Raw genomic sequence first — 12,691 nt, 5'->3', positions numbered from 1 at the left:
TTTTGGGCACATTTTACACATTTTCATAAATGTTTCACAAACACAAACAATCATGTTATCCATTATCTGTTATCTATTACTCCTGGGGTGGGTGCAGGTTGTAATCCTGGACAGGCCAACAGTCCAATAAAAAGGCACACATCGAAAAACATACAGAGACAAACAACCATTCATGGCCTCTCATGTTTATTTAGAGTCACCAGCTAACTAAGACTGAATGTCTTTGCACTATGAAAAAATGCCAGAGTACTTGGCAGAAACCTACAGTCATGGACAGAATGTGCAAAAGTCTGGAAGATTTTTATTGGTTCTTCCTCTTTGGTGATTGAGTCAGTCCAGTATTTTACTTTGTATACACTTCCAGTTTTATTTCGCAATCTGTGTACTGTGTTGTTACTGTTTATTATACTTTCTGTTTTTTTTCCTTCCACCGTGTTTGCTGTTGCCATCCTAATGTGTTTCAGCTCTGTCTTGCTACTTGGTGTATTTTACCCAATCTCATGCCCCTTTCTTTGCCAGATTGTCTTTACTTTTGTACAAGCTGTCTTGCGTTAGTTCTCTGATTACTTCCTGTGTTTGACCAGTTTTTGTCCCTTCAGACCTTGGATTTTTGCTTGTTCCGTTTTTATTTTGTCTTCCTGAGTCTGCCTGCCTTTTGTGTATGACCTTGTGCTACCTCTGGTTTAAAGAGCTAATTTTGTGGACTTAGTACTCCAGCCTTGCTTCTCCCCCTTTTTTCATTTGGGCCCTCACTCTCATGCCCTTCAGAGAAACAGAGTTAAATGATTTGAGAATCAAAAAGTTAAATATAGAATTTGTTATTTCATTAACTGATTTCAGCATCAGCAGAAGCAGAACTGTTGTGTAATTTCCTTTATTTTGCAGAACCACTTTTCAAAATATTAAGATGCGTTTTCCTTTCATGAAATAAAAATGAGGGAAGGTACTCTTTTGAACAAGCTAAAAACTAGTATCCTGTTCCATCAGAGCCAAAAACAACAGTGAAGGAGGAGGACATGAAGGCACAGAGACAAAAATGCATGAAATTTTGTTTGAGGAGGGAAAGGTAACACCTATTATAAATGATGGCTGGTAGACATGTCCCATCAGGCAAACAGAGGAGAGGAAAGGCAAAATCCTGAACTTGGATCATGCTAAATTTTCCAAATATGCAAAACTTTAAAATGACACTTCAAAAAAAAAAAAAACAGTCTGTTGTTGGGATACTATTAGTATCTCTACACAGCTCTTTGTGACTGCAGTTCAAGCCGACTGACCTGCATTACACTGATGTGTGGATGACGCTGTGGCTTTAAAACAAAAGAATGTATCTTTGGAAGGAAGAAATAACATAGACATAGTAAAACACATTGCTGCTACAGTCTTACTCTGTCACACATCACGAGCAGATAATTAAAAAAATGTTACCCAACTAAGACATGCCAGTGGCTGTTAATGTTCTATGTGATGTGTGTGTGTGATTCTGTATTGCAAGAAGATAGAAAACTTTCTAAAAACTTTTACAAAAAACTATCCAACAAAAGGAAGACAATGTAAAACCTCAAAGAGAGCTCAACACCTGAAAAACAAGATAAAACAACAAACACAAGACATGCAAGGCAAAGAGAAACCCCAAGAGAAGATAAATGACATATTATTGGAGATTAGCAGCACATTCAACAAGCTGATTATCGTCAAGACAGGAGACTAGAGAGTAACATGTTGGAAGGAAATATTGTGAACAAACAGAAGCCCTGGCTAAAAGCAATATAGTTCAGTAAAAGCAAGTCCTTACAACTCTTAAGAAAGAAATGTGCCCACATTACAATAATTGTATTCATTTTAAAACAAAGTTTATGAACTGTTTTAAGGTATGAAAAAATATGAATATGAATCAGAACAGGATACCAAATTAGTTGGCTGAGAACTCAAGGAAATTAGTTTTCTATTCTATGTTTTGCAGACTTTGGTCGTACTGTGTAGTGGACCAGTGTTTGCGTGTGCACATTACATAAGAACCAGCGGCTTTTAACTCAAAAGTGTTACACAATAACTCCAAATACAGAACGTGAAGGCTGCACATAGAGTAGGTCACAGGTTATTTGTAATGTTTGTGTACAGCCTCACAGAGCTTTAAGACTGTTGTGAACAGCCCAGCTTTATGGAAGACTGACTGATTAAATGTATACTCACTGGAATGTACCTTTAATGAATAAAGTCATTCAGTTGTTTCAGAAAGCTTCTTCCTGGCGACAGAAAAGACATACAAAATGCCACTTCTTCATTTTCATGGAAGCGACTGTTCATTTTTCCATCACAATTATCACAATGGCATTTATCCAAGTTTTCATAAAGTTTTATGAGAAATGGACTCAGACTCTGAGAAAGCTTTTCTCCATAGCAAACTATATTCACATGCAACATTCATCTTCTACTGCTTATCCATGTCCAGGTCGCGTGGGGTCCTTTACACTAGTAAAGGACAGGTCACCAGTCCATCACAGGGCCAACATAGAGAGACAGACAGAGATGAACAACCACTCACATACAGAGAATTCAGAGACACCAATTAACCCAAACATGATGTCTTTGGATGGTGGGAGGAAACCCACACAGCCATGGGGAGAACATGCAAACTCTGCACAGAAAGGCCCCAGGCCGCGAACCCATCTACGGCCTTCTTGTTGTGGGGCGACACTGCTATCCACTATGCAGCCCTCACATCCAACAGAACCTTGGAAATGTGTCAATAGGGAAATATTTGACATGCCAATATTTGATTTGATTGAATGACTTGCTGTGCTGGTTGTGTCTTCCAGTGAAAAGCACAGTCAGCACACTAATCCATACGCACGTCAGTATAGCTTGCCAAAAACATGATCCCAATTTCACTCTCATTCTACTGCATGGACTTCAAATCTGCCATACGGTGGCAGTAGCGCCGCTGATATTCTCACCATGACCGTGAACAGACTTGGGTATCTCTCAGACCAGGCTCTTTGTCTCAGGCCATCAGAGAAACACTTGGAAACAGAAACAGACACTCAAGGAGTCGTGCCAAACTTGTGAGGTCCTCCCAAGTAAACAGAGAGTCATGGTAACGCTTGATCACAATGAATAATAAATGACTCACAGGTTCACTTTACAAGGAGCTTTTCAGGTTCAGACACATACTCACAAATAACCTATTCTTGTCATCAGAGGCTGAAATGCAGTCTGATCAGTTTGACTTCGTAATGAATGCTTCTTAACTTTTGAATATTTCCAGAAAGCTAATCTACTCTGGTCAATACATTTCAACTGTAGTTGAAGCTAAACTTAAATAAACAAAAATGCAACAGTTTGTGTCTCTTACATTTATAGGCATGACAAAAAGGGCTTAGAATGCTTCAATATAGATTAAAAAAATCCATTCTCAAATAAATCTAGACCTACATCAGTTTACTTTGAGGAACATGTGAGGCTCAAGGCCACTCATGTGGTAACCTAAATATAAAACTAGTACCACCTGGAGCTTAGCTCAGCCTGATGAAGTAAGTAAACCAACATTTATTTTGTCATCATCAGGCCTTTCATATCCAATCAATATTTAGTAATTTTTCATTAATGTTGATTCTGTTTGGTTCAAATCAAATTGAAATAAGGTTTTTACTATCATTCAGGTCAATATTTCATGTTATCCAGTTGGCTACTTTGGCTGACCACAAACTTACAAAACTATCGCCACAGCTCTTTTTTAGTGCCAATTAGTAAATGTCAGCATGCTAGCATGCTAAATTCAGATGGTCAAGATGCTAAATATAATTAATAGTATACCAACTCAGAGTACCACTATGCTTAGACATTCTAGGCCTCATTGCCTTGCTGTAAGGCTCAGAACTTAATGAGGCCTGGAAAAACTTGATTTAACATTATGGGTTTATAGGTCTCTTGACGGAGTCTTACTTTTCTTATTTCACCAAAATGCATCCAGCTGCAAACCAGTGGGGTTTGCTTGTGGGCGATAGACTAAAGCAGATCAAAGAGTAACAGCTGTGAAAGATGCAGCTGGTGTCAGACGCCTTCAGCGTAAAGCTGTGCTCAAGGCAGCAACCTACTACATAGTATCAGAGCAATGCTATATATCTGTACATATGATTCGTATTCATTTAAAATGTGAAAAACCTGTGCATTCAAGTTTTTTTTTTTTGTGTGAGGCCCACATAGAAATGCACATTCAAGGATCAAACATGCAAAGCTTGTCAATGTTGTCCTTAAAGTGCCAGTCATGAGGGATTCGTTTTCTAATCTCCACTGGCAGGAAGCAGAGCGGCATTGAGGAAGACAAAACGATTTTGATAAATTAATTGATGTGCATAATAATAACGTTCAGAAATGCCCAAAATGCTTTTAAGTAACTATACAATTGTCTTTTCTTTGCGAAGTGCAAAGACACACATACTTTCAAAGTGGCACATACACTGCATTGTGTGACGTATTGAATATGACCATCTAACTGTCTTGTTGATCAGATGGTAAAACAGACAGACCAATTGTGTTGTAAAGTCCTGCCTGTGCCAGCAGGTTCGATGCCCCTGCTTCACAACGTGGCTGACAAATTTATGAATGATCAGTACAGTGGCAGTATATCACTCTGCTCACAGAAATAAATTTGAAACCCAAGAATCAAAATCCCACATTATGTATCATGCCATCATGGCCTTAAACATGGCACTTAAACCAGATTGCCAGTAAATCTCCAGATCAACACAAATGGCTCCTCGGCCAGGTGTGGCGTGTCCAAAAGCCGTCTGGATTCAGGTATCAAGGACACTGAAAACAGGTGCAGAATGCTGCGGGAGGGCAAGTTTCTCACTCAAGTCAGGTATCCACTGCCCATATGACTCACAGCTAAATAAATCATGTTCAATTAATTTCCAGCAAGACAGCTGGCATTGGATTTTTTGGTCAAACTTACAGGAAAGGAAAGATCAGTTATACCTAACCTTTAAACAATATTTGGTGGTATCATGTATTTTTTAAATACTGTTATGTCTAACCTTTTTAGTAAAACACAGAAACAAATCATTTATTCAGGGGTTAAGAACATTTAATAAATTTGGCTTTAATAATTTTCTTTATTACTATTGATTGGGCTTTTGACGCCTTCATTTTAATAAGTAAGTGGCAGAAAGGGGGATGACCTGCGGCACATGCCCAAGGCTAGCATCAAACGCAGGACACTGTGATAACATGGCATGGGCACTAACCACTCAGCCATCCACATTGCCCTAAAGGGTTATTAGTTTGTAACGCTTTTCGTAATGCTGTTGAACCAATATCAATTATTCTTATTGGTGTCAACTTAAATTTGCTGGCTTGTGTGAAATTATTAGACAGGTTTGAAAGGAAACCACGCAGCTACCACCACAACAACAAATTAAAAATGTCCTGTCTTCCCTTCCCTCCACAGAGAGGTTAATTTTTTATTTCTTGTATTTCAGCAAACAATATAATTTGAACATTACCATTTGGTTGAGGACATTGCCCAGGGATAAACTAATCAAATTTTCCAGATCCAGATCATTTAGTGGCTTTTTTCTCTGAAGTCTGATATAAATGGTTTAACAGTGACCTTGGCAGAGCTCTGTGCCCTTATCGTTTCCCGTATGATCATGCATGTGTGTTTCCATTGTTGCCAGATGTACATAAACATCACAGAAAAAAATAAAATAAAAATTAAATGCAGTTAGACCATAAAGGTATTTGTATGTATGATCTCCAGACTGCAGTGGTAACGATCCTTGACAGTCCAATAACTATTTCAAATCAGAGGAAATAACAAAATGTAATGCAATATCACATTCCACACGCTCATAATGATGAGCATAATCTTACTCTCAGCTAACATACAGGTCATACCACTTAAAATCACTCAATAATAAACTGAATAAGCCCTATAGAAAGTTGAATAGCTGAAAATTTAAGTTTTCCTCAAGCAATTCTGAGAAAAGCCTTCTATTTGCATAAATATGGCAGCGTGAGCAGCTTGGTTTTCATATGAGTGTAAACAATGTCTTATTTGCTCACCCATACATTACAACTGTAATGGTTTTTAAAACACTATCAAAAAGTACACAAAACGGATGAATGGCCTGTGTTTACTACTAGCAGCTGAACTTCCATTTCATTCAGCATCATGTTGTTTAAACATATCCTGCTGGTCCCAGTGTTCATTTAAAGGTCCATTGATCAACTGGCAGCAATAGAGAAAATGTTCTTGTATCAAAAGGAGGAGAAAAAAACAGGATGATTTACCTGCTGCTCTGGACAATTGTCTAAGGACCAGTGAAATAATATTGATTTCAATCGACTCACAAGTGCATATAGCATGAACTGCTGAAATAATAATGGATAAAATGATTGATATGCCCCTCCTTTGCCATCGGTCATTCAATAGCATCACTTAGCATTTAAGACCATTTAGGTTCTTGAACTCATTCATTGCTTTGATCTTCTCCTATGGGCTATGGGACTCATCTGAGGCGTTGCCGTTATTAAAAAGAGGCCCTGGTAATCAAGCAAAATGAAATCTCCACACATAACAATGCCAGCGCAAAAGTAATTTATCACCTTAACATTGTGGGAATTTAGACATAATCAATGTTCCTTAAACAACTTCAAGCTTTTTTCTGGATGTGTACCTTCACTCAAAGAAAACTGTAAAATGGCTGCTGAGCATCTAAGTGGATGTTTCTTGCAACCTAAGTATGCTGCCCATTTTGCTATTTGCCTCACTCCACATTTCTGAACTTGTCAGTATGATCAAAACACAGTCCAATAGCTAAACACATAGTGTTTCTGAGAAAAGTGGTGCTGAGTCCATAACTATGCACAGTAACAGTAACACAGTATATTACTCTTTAAAAGGTAGAACAGAGAGAGAGCTCCCTGATCTGAGTAAAATAATACACATACAAAAAAAAAAAAAAATCACACTGGCTCAACTAAAAAAAAAAAAAAAAATTTTGCAGTTATCTTTTAAGTCATTCCAACTATGCAATTATTAAGTATTTCCCATGAGACTTTTATAGTTGAACTAACTCAGCTTAGTTCAACCAACATGATTTGAAAGTTAATTATGTTATCTCTAACAAATTTTAGTACAATCAACAAACTATATCAGGTGATGGACGTGGTCGCACATGTGCCAAACCAAACAGCTGAGTCCATATAGAGCTTACTGTGCCGCACAGACCATGTTTCCACTGCAAGGTCGTCTTTAACGTTAGCGGCTAACGGCTAGCGCCACTTTGTAACATATTTATCACCAATGTCAGCTGATAATGTCTGAAAATTGAGAGGTTGGGGCCCTTTACAATGTCAGCCGACTCCAACTTCTAATGTTAGACGTTACGTTACGTTGAAGACATTAGCTAGCTGGCTAAAAGTTTACAAACACTGAGTTAGCGGAGTACAAAGCACGCTGATGACATTTCAGCTTTAATGTTGTGTGACTGCTCCGTGCTGATATTTACTTTCTGTTGCGAATAAAATAAAGAAAAGAAAAAAGATATTTACTCACCAAGCAATCCGACCTTGACTTTCTCTCGGTTCTCCCTGTCTAACTGGTACGGTCTGGCAGCTGGTGACGGGCGATACCACACATTAAAACAACGTTTAATGTGCACAGTTCGAAATATAAGTTAAACAAACAATTAACGTGAGTATTAATTAGACTAGACCAGACCAGAGACCGGTGTGTTAACCGATTCGCCCCCCCAAGTTCCTGTACACCTTTACGCCGATTTACTGCTGAGTCGTACGTAGGTACTAAATTACCGTCTTTACTTCAGGAAGAAACGCAAAGAGAAATACAGCTGGGTGATACACACCAGGCAATTATACGACCAAGATGTATGATGTAGAATGACCCGGTCGTTATGGAGAAATAATCCAGGATGAGGATTTTACATAGTGGCCATGTTATTACCTGGAACACGCATTAGCTTGTAGCCAGAGTTTGGATGTCTTCTGTGGACATCACTGACAACAAGGTCCAGCTCCTCATCACAGAATACAGGTCTGTCTGTCTGCACACACACACAAAACATTAACGAGTAATGCCCCGGTCCTTGTGTGTGTTGTTGTGTCTGAGCCGTACTTCTTCTAAATTTGCGGTCCATATCTTTGTGTGGAAATATAGCCAACAAGTTAAATAAATGCCCCCACGTCACTTTCTCTGTGACCTGACTGCAGCTGGAGGCCTCTCCTCTCCGTCTCTTCCTTTCTGATGGAGCTACCAAACTCAGCTGTTTCTGTCAAAGATAACGTTTTGTGTCGGGCTTTAATACAAGCTAGGCTAATAGACGTTAGCATTAGAGTTGGACAGTTATCTTACGTTAGCTAACGGCCCTGTTTCTTACCTTGCTCTACGTTTCTCGTCCCAAATTCACCGTCATCATCTTTTTTAAAAAAATATTTGTATAGAAAATGTCTTAACCTTTTATTTTCTCATTCTTCTTTCTTTTCCTTTCGGATCACCGGTCTGATGCTGACCGGACATTTTCCTACCGAACTACAGGCAACAGAGAACAGGCTAGCATAGCAACAGTAACCAAGGGGGGGCGAGGCTTAGCGAAGGATCGGTGGCCAAAACATTTGTTGGAGGTGGGGGTTACAATTAGGAAGAAAATAACTCAAATAATAATATAGCAACATTTACACTCCATTACATCACTAACTCCGGGGTTACATTACATCGTACATTCACATCACTAACCCTAGCCATTTGCCCCGTACATTTGCGTTATCTCACCATTTCACATTTACGTCACCTGACCTAACCGTGCTGACGTGTCACCCAGAGTGAGCTGGGATTGGCTCCAGCACCCCACGTGACCTCTTCTTCTTGGCTTCGAGTCCACGCCTGTTGATTTGTTTATAAAGTAAATAAATACCACGCTTTGTTGCAGAATTTTTGTTGTGTATATGCTACAGTTTAACTTGTTTATCATCACAATGACAATTACGTAGACCTATGGCCTATTTTATGGGCATGTCGTGCAAGAGATCACAGATAATGTGTAGTCTTTCAGGGAAATATGTTTGAAGTGCTCAGTGAATGGATCATTGACTTTCGTGTAAATCATGCACTTACTTTGAACTAACCCAGGGCATAAACTAATTCCCAACCCAGCTTCCCAAAGGGCGCAAAGTTGATACATTCGGGTGGACAGGATGAGCGTTTGTCATGTGAGTGTATGTTCATTGTGGTAAATAGACAAATCTATGTTAAACGAGTTCGTGAATTATGAAAAACACGGACACTATCCGGTGGGTGTTTCCAAGGAGCAGAAGTGTCTCATTCGCTGGTGCTCCGCCCGTTTCCAAATGAATGGTAAGTAATAGTTACGTTATTGTTAAAAATAATGTCAACAGCTCGTCAGTCGAGCATGCTAACCAGTTAGCTAACCAGTTAGCTAGCAGTCCATTTCGAAGCGGCAGTGAGGTTTACTTAACAGCTAGGCTAGCTGGCATCCATTTACACAAAGACTGACAATGAATGGCCGAACAAATGCAATTGGCTGAATGAATGAATTGGCTTGTTCCATTTCGCTTTCCGTACACCCAGCTGTCTTTCTCTTTGCGTTTCTTCTGTAAGTACGTGCGGTAATCACCGGTTAACACACCGGACCGGATTCATGAAAGCACTGTGGTGTAGGCACCTGAACATATGTTAATTGGTGACTTGATGGAAATGTAAATGGTCTACAGCAAGAAGATGCGACAGACCAGAAACCAGACCTCTCCAGAGACTAGACCAGAGACTGTTCATTGTTAAAAGCTCATGTTTTTAAGTTGTGCTGACTAACCTCCTGGGTCATTTTTATAGTGTGACTTTTTACTTGGGAACCTAATAATCTGAAAATAAATAAATAAATAAGATCATTGTAACCTTGACCACCAAAAACTCATCAGTTTTCTCCTTGTGTCCAGGGGAAGTTTTGTGCCAAATTTGGAGGGATTGCCTGAGGAAGTCCTGAGATATTGTGTTCACAAAGTCAAAACCACATTTTCTGAGGTCACTAGCAAGAAACCCACTAATCAAAGCTATGTTGTCAGTTCACCATGACCTTGACCATTGACCATTGACCTTTGACTATTCAAATCTTATTGTTTGTTTTTCACTTTCAGTGAATGTTTGCGCCAAATTGTCAAAATTCGCTCAAGACATTGATAATCTTATGACAATGGGAATGACAGACCGATTGCTGGATACATGCTGAAAACATAACACCTCCAGTTCTGTTGTTAGCATGAAGAAAGAAAATACACTGATGAAAGGAAAAGTAATGTATGTAAAGTATTGTTATTTTACTGAATAATTCTAGGTTATACGTAGGTAAAAACAACTTCATACTGTATGCTTCCAATAGTTTTTCTATTCTGAATTTTATGTCAGTGAAAGGAAGTGTGGATGTTAAAGGCCTCACTTGGGCTATGAATAACCTCTGTATCTTCTATGTGATTTGAAACCTACTCATAATATACTGGCATGTCAGGCTCCATCATCAGTTCCACCACGAGAGGGAGCAATAACCAGTTCAACATTGACAGTGTATAAATGAATAATATATATCTGACCAATGTGAGTGTACTTCTAGTATTTATAGTGCCTTGGACATAAGTCTTCAATTTAAAGAAATGAATGAAGACTGTGACATGGAGGCTTATTGCAAATCTTCCTGAGTCAGCTCTTTTGTTGGTAGTAATATCACATGTGCTGCAGTTTAACATAGATTTTTACAAATTCTAAATGTCTCTATATGACAATTCAGAATGTATACTACATACGAGAGTTAGTTATTTTTACATACTGTCAAATATATATATATTGAAAATCTATTTCAATTGGACTTATAAGAAATCTGACATTGAATTGCCTTTTTTTTTTTTTTTTTTTTGCCTATCTGCAGTGGGACTAACAAAAGCTTGAATTCAACCTCAAGGTTTTAGACTTTAGATATCAAACATAGTAGGCTAGTCAGGTTTTACAATTTTGAAATTAGTGGAATTGTTCTGACATTAACATGCAATGAATTAACATATATTGCATGTGCAAGGAAAGAACAATACTATACTTCTCAGATGATAGATTCATTCTCTCAGTTGGGTATCATATGTTTGACCGAAGCCTATTTTCACGATTCACCAAGATATTCGGGAAATGACTGCATAATTAGGTTGCATGCCTCCAGGTGAGACCATCCCTCGGCTTATACAGACAGCTCTCCAGCGGTTACTTCTCTGGCTGTGTCCCACGGAGCAATGGCACGGTTTAAACATTGGCCTGGTATAGAGAGAGCTCCATCCTGAGCGATATGTGTGCTGAATTTATAAACCCTGCGTTCATTCACCAGGACCACACGCGCACACACGCGCAGGCACAGACAGGGGGAGAGAAAAGAGGCTTCCGCCTGGAGAAGGTGGGAGGTGTCAGGTGGTTTGTGGAGCCAGCCAATCAGGATTAAGTGCGCATTGCGATCCTGTGCAGAAGGATTGTTTTATTAAAGGGTTGGTAGTGATCAATGGGCGAGTGGAGCTGTCCGCGGTCCTGAAAGTTACTTCATGATGGACTGCCCTTCAGCACCACGGAGAGCCCCACTTTCATCCCTATCATTCAAAAACAACACAGCAGCCAATATTCGCCATAAATAACTTCAGCTCTCTTTAGTTTTTCACGGATGATGTTCAGATGAGACATATGGAAGAAAAAGAACTTTATGATTCCAATGAAGCCGTAGCAAATAAAGCCTTGTGAGTGAACACTGGAGCCCAGACTAAAACCCCACGACAAATACAAAAAGCATAACTCCAATATAGCCCTAAGACTAAATTTGTTGCCACTGCAGCGCTGGGACATGTGGATGATTGGGTTTCAGGCTTTGGTTTATGCCTCCACAGCTGCTCTCGGGCAGTTGGCTGTATTTCCTCGGGGTGATATAACTCTTCTACTCCATTAATAACGCAGCCACCAATGGTCACATCAATCTGTGGGTGCAGACACAGGCCCTGGTCGTTCAGATGCTACAGGCCTGCACGGTCACATGGTCGGCGGCCAATGGGCTGAATGAAATCAGCACCTCTGTAAATCAGAGGATGCAGGATGTTTCCTGTGAAGTCAATAAATGGAATATCACTCCGGGATTTATGAATAGATTGATATGCGGTGTGTGCAAAAACTAAATTACACCTGTGTGAATGGCATTACTTAAAAGTGCTGAGATATATTGGCGAAGTGACATCTATTACATGTAAAACAGGAAAAATACACATAATTTGTGTTTTCATTCATGCTTTCGGAAATCTACTCTTCTGCTCCCTTTTTTGGGTGCACTGTTATTAAAATGTAAACATTCTGATCAAAGGATCAACTTTTCCATTGGGTTAAAAGTGCAGGACGATTAAGGTCAAATTTCAAACTGAAAAAAAAGAAAGGAAGAAATTAGACAATTATTTCTTAGTTTCAGCTGAACCTGCTGGAATAAAGGCTAGGCTTCGCATCCCATGGTTGAAACCTTTTCATGACGTCGAGCCAGTTGTTTTGGTCCCCTCTGCCCAATCGGAGGATCCTGTCCACATTCTACAGGAGCCGAAATGGGTCTATTCATGCAGCGGCTCTGTCCTCCCGTAAGTACCACAACGCCCT

This window comes from Echeneis naucrates, chromosome 12, assembly GCF_900963305.1.
Source record: "Echeneis naucrates chromosome 12, fEcheNa1.1, whole genome shotgun sequence".
Lineage (NCBI taxonomy): Eukaryota > Metazoa > Chordata > Actinopteri > Carangiformes > Echeneidae > Echeneis > Echeneis naucrates.
The sequence above is the reverse complement of the archived record's forward strand: the minus strand, read 5'-3'. Positions refer to the sequence as shown.